At 47.9% G+C, this 18,654-nt stretch overlaps 2 pseudogenes; both read left to right on the forward strand.

The window, feature by feature from the left end:
• Nucleotides 1–7,976: 7,976 nt before the first annotated feature.
• LOC114855421 (purine nucleoside phosphorylase-like) lies at nt 7,977–12,627 on the forward strand (annotated as a pseudogene).
• Nucleotides 12,628–15,898: 3,271 nt separating this feature from the next.
• On the forward strand, nt 15,899–17,537 carry LOC114855328 (GTP-binding protein REM 1-like; annotated as a pseudogene).
• Nucleotides 17,538–18,654: the final 1,117 nt, after the last annotated feature.

Consider the following 18,654-nt stretch of genomic DNA (forward strand, 5'->3'; position numbering starts at 1 on the left):
AACATACCATCGCTGACCATCACTCCAGAGGCCGTTTCAAACATTTCAGCCTCTGTGAGGTGGGTTTGATTTACAGACGCGCAGGAGAGGACAGCAAAAATCAAACAGCGTGCTGTGTTTATTTAAGCCGCACGGCGTCCTTTGTGTCTGTCTCGGGTTCAGCGGTGTAACACTGCCTCTTAATCACACACTCAAACACTCCGACACTGCCAGGACTTTGAGGAATGTAAGCGGAAGACGCTCTGCCAGCGGAGACGGTGCGAGAGGCGGTGGCGCCATCTGCTGGTTGGATCCTGCGCTGCTGCGTGCTCTCAGCGTGACCTCTGACCTTCCACTGGCGCTGGTGGAAGGTTCCTCCACTACTACTTTAAATGGCTCTTTTTAAATTTTATTTCAAGACAGAATCTAGTTAATTTCTGAGTTAATGACAGACATAAACATTAGCCTAGAGAAGACTTGTAGTAGATTTTAGAATAAACAAAACTTGTATGCAGATGTTTTTTGGCCATTAATTCTACAGCGGAGCAGCAGATCTGCATCTCTGTCACTGTTTTCTGCATCACACTGGGCTTTTCTCTCCTTCATGTTCTTCATCACGTTCATGAAGTTTGCTTCTTGCAAATACTGAATGTGACAGGTTGTGTTCAGTGTGATGTTATTGCTTTCTTACACTTATCTGACGTCACTTTCTACGGATTTCGTTATTTTACGGTCCAGTATCAGTTTCAGATTAGGTCGGACCCAGATCAGCGCAGGAGTGGATTCAAATGACAGATTTAGCACCGTTCAGATCTGTGGACCGTAGTTCTGACATTGTTTTAATTATTATCACGCTATAAAATGTGAACATTTAAAGTGAATGTCTTTCTGTTTCTTATGCAAACCTACAGTTGTTGGGACTCCTGATTTAAATATATGGGAACAAAGGCTCCAGGTTCGTTTATTCCACTGCACCACCTCCATGACTCCTGAAAACAAGTAACAGAATGAATGGGATAATAAATCCTAATAAACACCATGTGTGGCAGAATAGGGCGCAGACAGCATGGCCCCCATTCACTGTACTGCACATTCCTTCCTGAGGGGCCTTTAAAGGGACTGTCTGTTCATGTGCTTCTGAGCAGAGTCTCAGTCAGTGGCACAGAAACATCTGAAATATCTTAGAAGAGCAAATAGCGGCTGATCCCCCAGGCTCAGAACAACAGACCCGGGGGGTTCAGATTCTTTCTATGAAGTATGTGAAGAACCTGCAGAACAAAGGAACCGCCAGCACCGCCGCGAGCACGAGGAGGGGGCTCGGCGAACGGACGGGAGTGGTCCGAGAGCTGCTGCCTGTTGTGAAATGACTCCTCCCACCCGAAACCCGAACCGAGCTCGTCTGACAGGTCTGAGCCCGTTACATTCACAAGAAACCCCCCGTTTTATTCACACACACGCAAGGTCTCCGGAAACTGATGCTCCTAAAAACGAAACAGGCTTGTTTCACATGTTGCTTTCAACAAATCCAATGGAAACGTGACTGTTAGATCTAAAACCTGATAAATGCTTATTTATTGTGCTCCTTTTGAGGAGTTGTTTTTTGTAGTATCGGCTCAGCTGTGGGGGAAATAGCTCACATTCCTTTGGATCAAGATACTAAAGTGAAAAAAAACTGGAACCTCCCAAAATAAAACCTGCTAAGTGATTGTAGTTGCGCAGGCTGTGGTATGAGGTTCCCGCGTGCACTTTTAAAACTAACTCTAGTTCTGTGTGAAAACACAGTTTTGCAACACGATGCGAAAATCTAACTACACAAACATGCGTAGTTGTCGCGCCTTCACGCGCGATCATTCGGCCACGTGTGTGCGCGCGTCTACAAGTCTGAGCTCGGCCCGATCGGATCCGACAGGACCCGAGCGCACGAGGTGTCCCGTGCGCGTTATGGGGAGAAGCGTGACCTTCTTAAGCCGCTCGGCCGTCGGTTTACTAATAAATGACCCGTTTCCCTGCGCTTTTGGGCCGGTTCTAATTATCCTCGCGTCCCATCCGGACACTGGAACCCAAGGAGGGGCAGGACTTCTCCTTCCGCCGACTTTTGTTTTTCCAGCAATTACAGTGGAATGAGCGCGCGGACAGAGCCTGCCCCTCACCCCGCCCCCTCCCTCCAGGGGACGTCCCCACCCCGGCTAAGAGCCGCCCTGGCGCCGCGCCCGCGGCTGACGTCATACTGTAGTTTGCTCCTAGGCCTGCGAGACACGCCAAGGCAGTTTTAGTTCTATTCGCGCAGCCGATCTTCTACACTGCCCTCATTTTTTCACCAGACGTCGAGCTGACAAGCGTGACTGCTCAAGGCGGCAGCAGGATGAACACCTCAGGTAGGACCCGACTCACACGGACATCATCACGAAGTGAGCGGACCACCACCCAAGAGCAGCTGCTGCAGGATGAGCGACACTACATTTTTAGCAGCGAAACACATACCGTTCATACCAAAAAAACACCACCAGATCACACGCTGCGAGGCGTTTTTAGCGGTTTCGACTTGAACGCAACACTTTTTCTCAGGATGTCCTGCAGATTTGTGAAGGAAGTCCAGTGCTGTGCTGTAGTCCTGTTGGCGCATAATGCTGATGCATTTGGTCTGCACATATTTAAATGTGAGAAGGTTGAAGCAGCGTTATTGAATGTAATATTCATGTGATGTTTGTCAAAAATCCATCAAACGCATCCAAAGTCCAATTGATTAAATCTGATTGATCGTCTTCCACAGACTCTAAAAACAATGTTACTAAAAAAACTAGAAAATGTTACTAGAAGAAATGAAACTAATTTTTTTAATAAAACTCGTTCCTTCCCATCTTTTCATTATAGCATTGTTAATAACTTTCTCATTCCTTTCATCTTCTACCTCCTTTTATTATGTCACCCCCTTGTTTAACCTTCATCTTCGTCTCCTCTTCCTCATCTGCTTTACATTTAGTCTATGCTTTTATTGCAAGCAATTCACAGATGAGGCCACAGAACAAATATCTAAGTTACAAATAAGAGAAACTAAAGGGTTTTTTAAAACAAAACACCCACGCGGTGTGTCCTCTTCAAAGACACTGAAGTGGCTGGTTTCACTCTCTCACCGGTGTGAAGTGGATGACGTGAAGCCAAGATGAAACAGTGCAAGAAATGCAGACTGTCACCCGCTTCTGGTGTCAGCTGTGACAAACCCAAGTCAGAGGGTTCTTCTGTTCATAACAACATGAAGGTGAACATGCGCGTTCCTAAAACACAGCCCTGATTGAAGACGCGCAGGCTGTTGGTTGAAGTGACCAGTGGTGGGATTCTGTGAGGTGGTGAAGGATGACCTACACTCACAGTAGGGTTTGTATCAGTGGGATTCAGTGAATCTGCAGTGTAAACGGGGGATGTGAAGGTATTCACCCTGAGGCAGCACTCCTCTTATTCTGGTTCCTAAGAACTGAACGTGAGAGGTTTCAGATTTCCTCTGCAGCTCCTCTGGATTGTGTTAGACCACAGTGACTTACTGGAACAGCTGCGGGGGGGGCGACCACATTTCAGACGAATTGACACGTGGAAACTGTTTTTTGTGCTGCCCATTTTCTACTGTAACATGCAAATACTATGTAAGGGCAACAAAATGGCAGCCAAATATCAAATGTCACGTCTTAATTAAAGAGGCTGGAGATGAACGTGGAGACGCCCGGGAGCCTGTGAACGAAGCTTGAGGCACATTATCTCCCTGATGCATCTCTAATGTATTTGGCTGATGGCGTTTGGTGCAGTTGGACAAAACACACTTATTCCCCTGTATCCAGTCTTTGTGGCAAACGAGAGACTAGACATAAGACCCGTTTCCTGTCCTGGTTCTTTCCAGCTAGTATCCCCCGCCTGCTGGAACCTTGCCGTCAACTACGCAGGACCTGTTCCGGGAAGCAGGTAGGCGGCGTGCTCATCCAACGTGCCTGATCTGTGTGAAAAGACAGATTACCTACCATTAGTAACTAAAACCCACGTTAATGCTGTTCTGAGTATATTTACTGCCAATCATAGTTACTCCGCTAGCTACAACTGTGTTTTTTAAGATCTTCTCGTGTCCCTGCAGCTTGAAAACTTGTTTTATTATTCGTTTCCTGTTTTTTTTAAGCTATGTATCCCCCTGCCGCCGTCGCGGGCCCATGCACCCAACATGCCCACCAACATGCCCACCAACATGCCCACCAACATGCCCACCAACATGCCCAACTAACTAACGGCAACGTGGCAGGTAGGCGCCGCACGCGGCCCGCTCTGCAGCAGCATCCATGCTGCCGCAGCTAGTTAACGTGTGTTGTTGCTGCCCGCAGGAGGTTATCTGCCCCCCCCCATGCCAACGGCGCCCATAGTGCCCCCCGAAGCCAGCTCTGTGCCCACTGACTGGAGGTAGGTGCTGAGCTCAGTCTGCGATTCCCTCATATTGGTCAAATCCGTAACGTGTCTCTGCGTGGCAGCATCCCCTCCCCTGTCCGAGGATGCGGCCCGTGCTGCCTTCAAGGACTTTGCGTCGTCTCACTGCTGCTACAGCAGTTCACCCGGCTGAGCAGGGAGTCATCACCCAGCATGGAGCCGCACAACACGTACCGGGTGATCTGCTTAATGAGACGCTTAATGAGAGTGATAAGTGGTTTGAGAATTAAAGACGTTATGTTCCTGTAACAACACGTGCACCTCCTAATAACGCTGCTCATCATTTACTGTGTTTGCAGTACCGGCTGGAGACCTTTACTGAGTCCAGGTCAACCGACTGGGCCTACAAAACCGCATGAAGGTACAACACACACAGACTACAGGGCCCTTTCACAATGGCAGGACTAATTTAATTAAGTGAATACTCCTCCCAGGCCTCGCTGAGGTAATTATGTTGGCATTTGACAGTTGTGGCTGCCTCTCTTATGTGATTGACAGGTGAGGCTCCTGATGCCAACACCCAGCCCTCCCCTCAGCCCTGGGAGGTCAAGGCTTCGACCCCCCACCCTCTTCACCGATCGCACGGAGAAGAAACTTCGGATCCCCTTCACCTCCTCCGTCAAGGTGACTGGACCTCAGCTGCTGATCAGAGAGCGTTTGCCACATGCCTGTGGTAGTAGCTGCTGAGCGTTTGCCCATTACCCTATTTGAACGCCAGTTCATCAGAGCTTAAACTGCGTGGTGAAGTACAGTGAGATTTGTTGTAAACAGAGGAAATGATTCTCATGCCTCTGAGGCAATTACAAAGACAGGTTCACACAGGGGCGACATAAAGTGTCGAACCTTTTATGCAAATTTTTGTTTCACCAAGCAATACTGGGCCAAATGGCGCAACATGTGAGGAAGGGAGAGTTGAAACATGCGTGCAATGAATGCAATGAAACGTAAGATACCTGGAATTATGGAGGCAGAGAGAGTCATCTTGGATATGAACAGACAGTTATTACAATACACAAAAGAACTATTCTTTCTTCATCTGATTGTGTGTGTAGGACTGTCACACCTGCCATGCCCACAGGGAAGGAGCGTGTGATACATGCAAAGGAAATGGATCCGTGAGTTCATGACTCAATTAACAGTTGTAGTTTACCGTGACGAACTAAAGGGCGTAAAAGTTTGAAGCTGGTCATGTAATAATTTAACGAGCAGATTCCTCTGTGTGTGTGTGTGTGTGTGTGTGTGTGTGTGTGTGTGTGTGTGTTTGTGTGTGTGTGTGTGTGTGTGTTGTGTGTGTGTGTGTGTGTGTGTGTGTGTGTGTGGTGTGTGTGTGTGTGTGTGTGTGTGTGTGTGTGTGTGTGTAGAAGCCGTGCTCTTCCTGTAGCAGCTCTGGGAGGATTGGTGAAGGGCAGTGCACCAGCTGTAACGGCACAGGCAATAAGAAGTATATTTCCAACTGTCCCTGAACACATCATCATCAAAAATCACAAAAAATCACAACATGCCAATAATGGCATTAACACTTTTAGAATTTGATCATTTAATTTGCAGAGAAACTTTTAGTGACGGAAAGTGATCTGTAAAATGGTTTGTGTGCAGATGTTCAGACATGTCCTCGGTCCGAAGACTCAAAACCCGTTTCAGTCGCATTCAGCCAAAATGAAATCCTTCCTCCATCAGTTAATGGGAGACAACAGCAGACGCCTGATCAGCGTCCAGAGAATCCCAAACATTCTCTGACGCTTCAGGATTTTACACACTCGCTTTGTTTCACAGACGAAGTACGCTTTGGCGCCATTTAGCGCTGAGACGCGCGCTGGGCAGGCCGTCAGAGACGCTGCAGCTCTTCTCTGAGCCTGAGGCGACCGTCAGTCACCCACAACGCGCATCTTTGCAAATATCCACCTGATGGACAGGATTCGACTCACCAGCCGCAAAACCAGGGCTTATCCTGGAATGTGGAATGTGAAGTTACCTTCTGTTGCTTTAGGACAAACGCTATAACCAGATTTCTTCAACGGTTTTATTAATTGTTTTCTAATTTTTAGCATTAACTGACCCCTGTAACAGCCGGCCAGGAGCGAGCCTCACAAGCGTGCTGTTTGTCCTGATAAAGCTGAAGCAGCTGGAGCAAAGGATGAGCCGGACTGACTGCCTAGGGGCGCATACGCTCAGAATGCCAATATCCGCAGCGGTCACATTTCCCAGATTTTGTCTGAGGTGGAGGAATGCAGTAACGTGGAGCGTTAGCAGAGTACAGAGCGTAGCCCAGACAGAGCCGAGCATCAGTGACCCTCCAGCATGTGACACAAAGGCCTAAAGTCAAACGGGACAAATTCATAGAGAAGCGAGTATGCAATAAGCAGACGGGCCGCGCTGTCATGAAGTCTGCGGACGATGATGCAGATCCTCAGTAACACGTTGTAATGGCCTGTTTTATTCTAATGAATGCCCCTTTTAACACACAGAGAGTTTAACATCAGTAGATCAGTGTCTCTAACAAGCAGCTGTGCTCTGTCCATTAAGTCCTAAAGCAGCTTCCACACGGCTCATGTTAAACACATGGTGGCTAATGAAGGGCTAATGAACGCAGCAGACAGACGGATCCTCAACAATCTGTTTTAATGTAGACCAAAGAACTGACTGAGGAGCGCGTTCAGGCAGTCAGCGCTCGGTTCCTAGTGTCTTCGCTCTCATCTGGATCCTCACACTGGGTCGCGTCGGCTCTCGCTTCCGCCCGGTGATACCTGGCGCGTGCTGGATGGCGGCCCGGCCCCGGCCCGAGCCCATCACAAGCACATGAGCCTCGTTACCGGCAGCTGATCGGAGCAGCAGGGAGCACATGAGTGTGAGCGGTCATGAGACTTGATGTTGGGTTTTAATCAAAACGGGCCTGACCAACGGGCTGCTGCCTGTTAAGACGCATCTCAGCTGTGCTGCAGTATTAAAGCGGAGATGTCTGATAAAATACTTTTCAAGCCTCAGTAACATTTGATCTGAAAGCCTTGGATTGGTCTGTCAAAGTGATGCGTCCTAATGGCTCCATGTTGGAGCCTGGCTGCTTGGTGTCGTCTCAGCAGGAACGGTTTGGAGAGAACCATCAGCCACTGCTGATGTAAAAATATGCCCGGCATGTGTGCATTAATGACTTCAGCGCTCTATGTTTCTCTCACAGACAGCACACGTACAAACTGGACCATAACCCTTTTGTTCATGTTGTGAATGAGAGGGAAAGGGTTCCCGTCAGGGGGGGCGCGCTGCTAAAGCAGATAATGAGACGCAGGCGAAACGTTTAAACACATCTGGAAAGTATTCCAAACTCACACCGATTTTCTACAACGCTGCGACGTCATTGGCTGCTGTGATGAATGGGCGAGTTGTTGGCCAATCAGGAGCATGTGACGGTGGTGGATATGTAGGCGAGTCAGCATCAGCCGGCGCACTCTCACACAAATACGCACGGGGTCAGCGCAGGCGGCTGAGAAGAACTCAGGTCCCTCTGCTTCGCTCGTCATCTTCATCATCGTCACCCTCGTCCGTCCATCATGCACAGCAAGGAAACAGATCGGTAAGTCTACGCCCTGTTCCACTCCACTAACTGTATCTGCCTGTCTGCCAAACTTTCAGACGACAGGCAGGTTCTGTCTCCGTCATGTGAGACACAGGCGGACCGAACAGGAAGATTACATGGTGGCTTTAAAGTAAAAAACAAGTTTTGAGGCAAATGTTTTTCTGGTTGACTTTAAATGACCTCTTGAAGCCAAGTGAACTTTATGAGTCAGCCTGCAGTGACGCTGCTACTGATGCTCTGGCCTTTAAGGACAACGCAATAGGTTTTACACCAGAAACCCCTCTTGTTTCTCTTCAGCCATGATGAATACCAGAAGACAGCTGATTGGCTGATGTCCCAGACGCAGCACCGTCCTCAGGTGGCCATCATCTGTGGCTCTGGATGGGCATGCTTGTGACACCCTCAAGTGCCAGGACTCCTTCGTTATTCCGACATCGGGTTCCCTCAGAGCACAGGTACGCTTAGTTTGTGGTGATGGAGTCAGTGTGTGAATGGTAATGTAATGGAAATCAGTGTCTGAGAGTAAAGATCTAGTAGTGTGTGATTGTGTGGTGGTGTGTGTGTGTGATGGCGTGTCGGTGTGTGTGTATGGTGGTGTGTGTGTGTGTGTGTGTGTGTGTGTGTGTGTGTGTGTGTGTGTGTTAGCCAACGCTGCGTTCACACTGGTGAAGCAACCCGAGTCACAGCATCGACATAGCAACGTCATCCTCCAAACACACAACAGTGAATCAGAGCTGAGTGATGTCCCGGCTGCAACTCTTCACTTATAAACGATTTCTCCATCAGTTTTCTGAAACTGCTTTTTCACAATCAGAGTTCAGGTTACTAATAAAAACCTGAGTAAGCTGCTGAGCTTGTCGACAGGAACCATAACCACTCTCTCTCAGTGAGGCTTCTTGAATTGGTCTCAGTTTCTACCATGTCCATATCCATAATATTTTTCAGTATTTCTGCTCTGTAAATCAATCCGCTAACACCTGATCTAATCCCAGCCTTTCCTTACAATGGTTTTGGAGTACTTACATCTAGGAGGGAACAAATAGCAAACTAACGCCAATTTTCAGGGGAGGGTTGAATATAAATTACACTCAGTACTGTGAATTAAAAAAGTCAGTCAGAAATGATCAAAGCAGTAATCGTTACTGTCAGACTGTTCAGAATGTTCGGCTGGGTGTTGCTGATATGAGTCTGATCCCGGCTGCGTGTGTTGCAGTGCAGGGTCACGCAGGCCGACTGGTTTTCGGGGAGCTGAAGGGAAGACGTGCGTGTGCAGGGACGCTTCCACATGTATGAAGGACACTCGCTCTGCAAGGTAGACACACACACACACACACACACACACACACACACACATATATACACACACCACACACACACTCACATATATACACAAACGCACACACACACACCACACACACACCACACACACACACACATATACACACACACACACACACACACCACTCACATATATACACACACGCACACACCCCACACACATATACACACACACACACACATATATACACACACAACCACACACTCGCATATATACACACACGCACACACACACACACAACATATACAACATAATACAAACCCACAAACACACATATATACACACACACACACACACATACACACATATCTTGTCCACTCATTCCCACTAACTTAGTCTTACTCTCAACATGAAACGCTAAAACACTCTCAGATCCACGTATGATTTCAATCAGCAGCATTAGACCGGTTCACATTTGGGAGCTGGGATTCCACATGGCTCTGGTCACATGCAGGCTTTTACCAGCTGCTTCAATGCTGCTATTGTGTTCTTGTATATAACTTCTCGTCTGTCTCTCTCTCTCCTCTTTCTCTCTCTCACACACACACACACACACCACACACCACCACACACACACACACACACACACACACACAACACAGTACTTGTTGGGATGAGTAGAAGGGACTGGATCTAAGCACAGGCTGGTTTCAAACCTCACCAACCACAGACTGTTGTTTTTTCCAGTGATTAAATTGTTTATTCAAGCTTCCAGCCTGGATAGGCTCTGCCAGTCACGAGAAGAGATTAGCGCATAGTCCAGACTTTAGGTGACCGACTGAGGATTCAAGGCGAGTTAATGGTGTGTTTCTGTTAGACGACGTTTCCAATCCGGGTCTTCAAGATGATGGGAGTGGACACTCTGATCGAACCACGCGCCGGGATCCCTCGCTGACGGCCTCCAACCTGGCGACATCATGATCATCAAGGACCACGTTAACTTCCCCGGACTGGTCGGCCCGAACCGCTCACGGGCCCAACGACGACAAGTAACTCGCCGGGTCGCCAACGGCAACCGCCGCTCGGCACGCGCGCGCCCGTTGACCGCTGGGTTCTTGTCCGCAGGTCCGGAATAGAGGACGGCACTACCTTCCCATATTTCTATCGTTTTATAGTTCTTGTTCTGTTTCTATTAGATCACAGTCAGATACTCCCTCCCTGAACCCTTCCCGACCGCACACTGTCCCTCACCAGACCCTCCATACCTCCCCCTCATCCTCTGTGTTCACCTCAGTCGCGCATGGACCTCCCTGCTTGACAGAGGCCTGCGCTGCCTAGCGATGGAGATCGCCAAGCAGCAGGGGTGGCGGGCTCACGCGGCGAGGGCGTCTACGCCATGGTGGGGGGGCCAACTTTGAGACCATCGCCGAGGCCCGACTGCTGCATCGCCGGGCGTGGACGCTGTCGGTGCGAGGAGACCCGATGTTGCTATTGTGCGACGCGGTTGCCAGGTGGCCCCCACACTGAAGCTGCTGTCTGTTTCACAGGGATGAGCCACCGCTCCGAGGTGGTTGTGGCCACTCACGCGGCCTGAGGGTGTTCCGGCCTCTCTCTGATCTACCAACAAGGTAACGTCATTTGGACGCATCGAGGTCCGGCCGGTGACGGTCGCGCTCGCGATGACGGCTCGCGGCTCACGGCGCGTGTCCCCCTGCAGGTGGCCACGAGCTACTAGGAGGCGAGAGCGTGGACCACAGGTCTGTCCTGGAGTGGCCGCTATCGTAGGTGGACGGTTCGGTGGGCAGTCGACCTTCAGCGCTCTATGGGCTGGGGAGGGCTATGTTCGCCGATGTTGTGGCCTCGCTGGCTTGCACTGGTTTTGCAGCAGCTTGTGGGAAGTGGTGAGCAGGCGGAGACACAACAACAGCGACGGCGCCGTCTAGCGCGTGCGTAGCTATGTACATACCGCGAGAGCCAGCGGCGTGAATTCTCTCCAGGTTCAAACTTTTTCCACGTCATTTTTTTTTAATCCTCGCGCTGTAATAAAGACATTATTTATTCACTGGATTCGCTCCAACAGGTAAAATCTGCTTGTAAGTAATGATACTGGATTGTAATCCTACAGATTAATATAACAATGACCACTGTGTTTAATGTGCTTGACTATAAAAAGACACAAACAAGGACTCGTTTGTCTTTTCTGGCACATTGTTGCTGTTGAAATATGGATTTTATTCATTTTGGACGGTTGCTGAGGTGTTTCAGTCATGAAGCCACTACAGGAAGAGAAGGTCACAGTCACCTTCGTCTCAGGAGACAGATTCTGTGTCCACCACTAAGGAATCCATGAAAACGCTGGCATCAGTTAGCGCATCATGCGTCACTACAACCCAGCTGGTGATGGTCACATGCTGGGTTCTGCTTCTCTGCACTGGATTGCGGTTCCCCTCCAATATCTAATGTTTGTAGATTATCAGCACTGACTGGGGTCACAAATAATAAAATGAACTTTGTGAATCAGATCCTCGGTGCAGATCCGTCCGACCACGATGTTATCTCGACCTTGGAGGAGTGGAGCTTTGCTCTGTGGGCCGCTGTGGTGAAGCGGCCGTACGTGCAGCATAAACAGCCGATGGACAAGCTCCTTGGTGCCGGCCGTGTCGGTGAAGGCCACAGAACATGAGCCCGGTGCTGTTTATCTAACAGGTTTTCTGATTGGTTCAAACACCCAGCAACACAGACTGATTTCTTTAAACTTTCCAAGAATGTGTGACGGTTAAGGGTTCAAACTGCTTTCCCAAACTGCAGGACTCACCCGCACAGGCCGGTATGTCGAGCTTTGTAGGTGTTTAAATTTGAATCTCCTACAGAGGAGTTTGTGTAATATTAAATATTTCTGTAGCGTGTTTTATTAGCTGTTGATCTGTGGTTCTTTGTAAATGCCTGTGTAGGATTAGAAGCAGAGCCTGTTCGTGCCCCCAGCGGTTGAAGAATAGTTGCGATGGAGACATTTGACCTCCTCTTCATATCTGTGATTGTTCTGCTGCTGGTTCTTATAGTTCTGCTCATAGTCTGCTGCGTCCTCAGAGTAGCAGACGAGGTGAGAATCAAATTTAGCGTTTCACTCTCCAGATCTTCTGTAATCCTTTAGGTTTGACATGTAGTGAAGGTGGGAAACTGGGTCACCTGCTCTGTGCAGTCGCTTTGTTTACAAGTGCGTCACTGGGTTCTGGTCCTCCTCAGAAACCTCACAGAACTGCGGATCTCAGAAGGACAAAACGCTCACGTTCTCACCATCAAGACTGAGCCGGACCACGCTCAGCAGCAGCTGCTGGACAGCTCCTGAAACGAGTCTTTTTCTCGGGTAGAATTTGATGCCGAAAATTCAGCAGGACTTGAAGCAGAACACAAGGAGGAAATAGAACTAGAACGTGGCTCCTTCTTGGATCAGAAACTAGAGGTTTCAACACCTGAAACCTCTCACAAGAAAAGGTAGCGATCAATGAAACAAAACGTGCACTTCCTTCTTTAACTTAAGATATGAACGCAACAATAACACCCAGTGAGTATAATATAGATATCCTACCCTGTGTCTGTTGTCTGTTTATTTTAGTCCAGTTACTTTAAGAATTTAAACAGCAATTAAACCTTATTTAAATGACTGGGGGATCAATAAAATAAGGTCACTGCACCTTCTTTTATTTATCTTTTAGGTTATTTCACATAGCTTTAAAAAATAATGTAAAATGAATGTTTTGTAAAAAACTAATGTTGTTTTCATGATATGGATTTTCTCACATTTATATTAAGAATGTTAAAGTAATGGTATTAATATAATTGCTTTACAGTCATTTTTCACCTCTGAATCAAACTGATGACTTCACCTCTCAGCACTCGTCTCATCCCAGCCCCTCACCAGGCAGAGGAACAAAGTGATGAGTCACAATGTTAGAGAGAAATAAATGCATTTCTAAAAGGTAAAAATGTTTACATTCATTTGAGCATCTAAGCAACAAAACTTTTAGATGCATTGTTGGTTTCACCGGCAGTGAATAGTTGCATTTCCTTCAATGGCCACGGGAGGCGGTAGAGATAGCTTTACAAGTACTGCTCAAATGTTAGTTGTTAGTTAAACGTTTATCACAAACGCACGTTCACGCATAAAATATCGGGTTTAAAAGAGTGAGCTCATGACCATATACAGCAAATAGTTTAAATACACAGACGTTTTTAATTGAGCAAATTCGGGCAGTGACAGAAATTCATCACGTCAAGAAAAGGTTTAAAAACCATTATGCTGCAAATTCAGCATAATATGTGTGCGTGCGTGCATGCGTGCGTGCGTGCGTGTGGTTGTGGAGTAACAGACACACACAGATACAGATACTTGCAGCACTGTAATAATATTAGAGTGATGCTAATCATAAAATAATAACATAATTTTTATTTAAAAGCCCTTTACCCAGTTGTAGTAAAAAAAAAAAGATTATGATGGTACAGTAGATTCTGCACTGTCTGAATTGTAAACAGACTATTTGTGGGAGAGATGGAAACTTTGACATTAACTGATCTTGAGGGGGGCAGAGGCCAGTGAATGGACCATTATTCTAGGCTGGTGTAATGTTGACAAATGAAATAATTGAATGAAAGTAAAAAAGAGAGTCAAAGAAATGAAAGTCATGGGTCCTCTTGCAGGGGAGCAGGCTTGGCCTCGGTTCAGACTGTGGTCATGGTGATGGTGCTGTGCCTTTAACTGGATCTGCACTTTCAGTGACTGGGTCGGGCGAGGAGGAGCCCACCCCACCCTCACCCTGCTATTAAATTTAAACCTCAGACTGAGGGGGTGGACAAACTCTAAACATCTGTGATGAGACACGTTTCGAGGGAGAGCACCCACACTGACACAGAGGAAGCGATGTGTTTCTCTCCATAATCAAATTTTCCATGTCAGCCATGTGCATGAAACCCATGACCGAGATTAAGAATAATAGAATGTGAGTGATCCAGATATGACTGAAAGTTGAAGTGAAAATACAGCACCAGAACAAGCACCTTTATAACTTACAATAAATTAATCCTAATGTGACTTTTTTAGAGGACCTCCTGTCAACTTAGCTTGTGACTGTAAATATTCATAAATAAATATGCCTGTACCTTTTTATAATTAGCCTCATGAAGCAGGCAGGTACAGTGATGAGCCATTTTCTATTTGGTTGTTAAATTAATAATCAGGAAAAGTGTGTCTGAAATGCGTGTAGCCGTCAGTGTCCAATGCTCTGCAGTGTACAGCAGAGACACATCTGAGAGCAATTAGCTTTCAAATGAGTGAATTTAGTCGCTCCCAGAGTCTTTCCTTTACACCAGAGTGTAACACAATAATAACAAAGTTGCCGCTAACCCACCAAGAATAAAATGAAATACATTCATGTTTATAGCAGAGTGGAAATGAACCGTCAGACTTTATGTTTTTGGTCAAACAGGAAGTGACCACAATTTCCTACACTAAGTCACCCTCGGCACTGATGAAGCAACACACACACACACACACACACACACACACACACAGACACACACACACACACCCTCCTCAGATATCTGTTTCTTCTCTGCCGTCGCGCTGACACACCAACACACACAGAGAGGTAGATAACTCTGTGATTCCGCTGCTGAATTTTTAACGCTGTTGTGGAACTTTTTTTCCAGGCGGGTACTGTGGCACCGGGGTAGTGTTACACTGACAGAGACTCAGAGAAAGGGTTCACTTCCGTGCTGCTGTTACTGAGGCTGGACACAAACAGGGGCTTCATGGGGAGCACGGTAAGTCACCAGTCCGTCCATCTGTGGCTGTTTGTCTTTGCATCATTGCATGATGTTTCCTGATGTCATTATTCTTAACTGTATGTGTGAAACTTATTTTTTATGTAATAATATATACAAAAAAACCTACATACAGTAGTTACTATCTGCCTGTGAACAACGTTGCTTGTGGGGTACTGTACAGACTACAATACTTCAGTAATGTCACCTAAATACTAAAGAGCGCTGTCATTGTTAACAGGCTGGCTAACTCATATGCTCTATGTAACATGTGACCATGAGCCTGTTATGATCAGAAGAATATGAAATACAATAACTGATATGAGACATTTTGAAGATGTAGATGTTACAAATTATAGTAGTAGAGAGATTATTTGATCACAACATCCTCCAAAAGCTCCAACTTCCCTAAAAATACGATTATTCTACTTGTCACCTTCATTCACTTCACATTATTTATGTCATGTTCGAGAGTCTGTGCTCTCTTACACATTATAAGAACCTTTGTCAGTCTGTTAAGTGAAGCAGGATCGGACTGGGGAGTGAATAGTGGTGGTTAGAAACTCAACTAAGGTGCCATTTAGGTTACTACTGATAGACAAACTGAGCTGACGTTACAGTATGAGTTGCTTAACAGCAGCAGATAATCAGACAGGATACGACAGCTGGAGTTTGAGCAGCACCAGACAGAGGGGAGAGGAAAACTCCCGTTACAGAACCAGGCTCAGGGTGAGAGTCTTCTACATCCGAACGTGTCCTCCCTCAGGCCCTTGTCTCCTGATGTTGTCACCGTTAGCAACATGACCCTCAACACCCAGAGAGAGAGAGGAGCCCCTGCAGCGGCGCGGCAGCACACGACGCCTCCCGCCCATTTCTGCCACCACCCGTCCTTGACTCGGGCCGCTCGGCCTGCCAGAACCCCGGACGACCCGGACGGCCGCGGCCCCAGCGCAGCCACCTGCTCCGGGACAGTCGGCGTCCTACGACCCCGGAGACAAGTCCCTCCGCTACCGGCCCACTGGAGCTCGGACTCGGACGACGACTCGCAGAGCGACTCGGAGGGCGTTTACAGAGTGGTCCTGCTGGGAGACCACGGCGTGGAAAGAGCAGCCTGGCAGGAATCTTTGCCGGGATCACAGATAGATGAGCAAGCTGGAGGTGAGACGCACAAACTAGATGTGGTTGATTGTCTGAATCCTAATGTGATGTGGTGACAAGCGGCCGCCCTGATAAGCTTAGCGTTTAGAGACCGTGTTCGTTTTCATCAGCAGCTGCTGCCGCTGACTTTGTCCTGACATCACAACCTGACTCAACACGATCAATGGGCCCTTCATGTCACGTGTTGATTGGGCTGAGGCTGTGATTGACAGCCGCTATCGATCAGTGACAGTCTGATAGTGGTCTTTTACATGTTTCACTTGTTGTGACTTTGTTTTCTACTCTGTTACTACTTTTGCTGTCACGTTGTTGCCAGGTTTTGTGTCTCTTCATCTTTGAATTTATCTCTTTCAACCAAACTGTTGGATAATATGATCTGCCCTCAGTCCAATTCCCTACTAGCTTCAACATTTTGCTACTTTTGCTTGTGACCACATTCCTTCTGACATTTCTTCATTGCGTGTTACAGACGACACATATGAGCGGACGCTGACAGTGGATGGAGAGAAACCACACTCATCCTTATGGACACCTGGACCTGGGAGAACACCAAGTGGTACAGAGTGTGTGTGGGTGTGTGGTGTGGTGTGTGTGTGTGGGTGTGTGTGTGTGTGTGTGTGTGTGTGTGGTTGTGTGTGTGTGTGTGTGAAAGACAACTTCGGTGGTTACATGTTCATACAGAATCATGTCTTTCTCTCTGTCCAGCATGATGTGATGATGATGATGAGGATGGCTCCTCTCAAGACGACTGTCTGAAGGTGGGGAGCGCTACGTCATCGTCTACTCCGTCACCGACCGCTCCACCTTTGACTCCGCCGCCGAGCTGCGCATCACATGAGACGCGCACGTCAGGACGAAAACCTTCCATCATCCTCGTCGGCCACAAAAGCGACCTGGTCCGGTCCCGAGAAGTTGCTGTGGAAGGTGGGCATCAGACGTCACAGCGACCCCCGTGACGTCATCTCACTCACTTCGCTCTTCCACCGTGTCTTGTCTCCCAGAGGGCCGAGCGTGCGCCGTGGTGTTCGACTGTAAGTTCATAGAGACGTCGGCGTCTCTGCAGCACAACGTGGCCGAGCTGTTCGAGGAGTGGTCCGGCAGATCCGGCTCCGCCGGGACGGCAGCGAGGCCGTGCAGCGCCAGCACTCCGTGTACAAGCGCAAAGAGAGCCTCACGCAGAAGGCGCGGCGCTTCCTGGACCGCCTGGTGGCGCGCAACAACCAGCGCATGGCGGTGGTGAAAGTGCGCTCGAAGAGCTGCCACGACCTGGCCGTCCTCTGAGCACGCGCGTCCAGCAGGTGTGTCAGGTGCACGCGGCCCCCGCACCCGCGGCACGTCCCGCTGGTTGCGACGCCGTGGACGCAGGTTCCGCAATTAGCGCGTGCGCGGCGTGTCACGCGGACGCAGCCGGCGGCGGAGACCGTCGGGGGCAGAGGCCGCCGATCGGTGAGAAAAGCCCCGTCCTGATTCACCGCGTGGTGTCAGTGACTAATGACTGTAAGGGTCGTTTCCAGTGAGATGAGTGTTAAAGTGTGTGCGTGTGTGCGCGTGAGACGTCCTGTCATTTCCACCTTGTCCACGGAGAGCTGTTCTCCTGAGCTTTCTATTGGTTTCATTTCAGCATTGTAAAGAATAAAGGGTTTTTTGCCTTAAAATCAGAATACATATTTATTTTGATTAATGATGCTTTTTCAAGTTTTATATTGATAAAATCTATTATTTTAGTGTTCAAATATTGAGCCAATATCAATTTGTTTAATTTCTCACCATCCGCATCCCTTAAACAAAACTGTCACGTTTCCTAGCAACCTGCAGCCTGTGCTGTTTTGCCCGGGGTAGTCATGACAACGGGGTTGTGGCATGGAGGCATTGTGTGTCTGGTTGACACAGAACAGGGCGTGTTTGGATGATCTGTGGGTAAGTGCCTGTTAAAGGCACCTCAGTGCCTGAGATCAGCCTCAGGCTGCACGAGTCCCGCCTTCATCCAACGTTCAGGTCATTCCTCTACATATTCCTTTATAAACAATAATAATTATGTTTATGATTAAGACATAACAAGCACCATTGACACATGATTAACTTTGAAAATGTCAATTTAACAAAACAAATACTCTAAAAACTATTCTGTTTGTGAAAAACGTAAACAGAAATAAGTTCACCTGCTGTCATGTTCCCGACTTTTTAGACCAGCGGCATCAGACAGACTGATTGTCCCAGTTTGTATTGATCAAATGTCTTTTCTGTCCATCGATGGGTTGGTTTTGGACACAACAAACACACCACACACACACAGCAGCTGTACAGGGACAGTAGATGGAGGAGGAGTGAACATTGATTTGATGAGGGTAATGGAAGAATGCATGACTTTGCTCCACCCGGATGAACCCACACACACACA

The sequence above is a fragment of the Betta splendens genome, chromosome 5 (assembly GCF_900634795.4).
Source record: "Betta splendens chromosome 5, fBetSpl5.4, whole genome shotgun sequence".
NCBI classification, from domain to species: domain Eukaryota; kingdom Metazoa; phylum Chordata; class Actinopteri; order Anabantiformes; family Osphronemidae; genus Betta; species Betta splendens.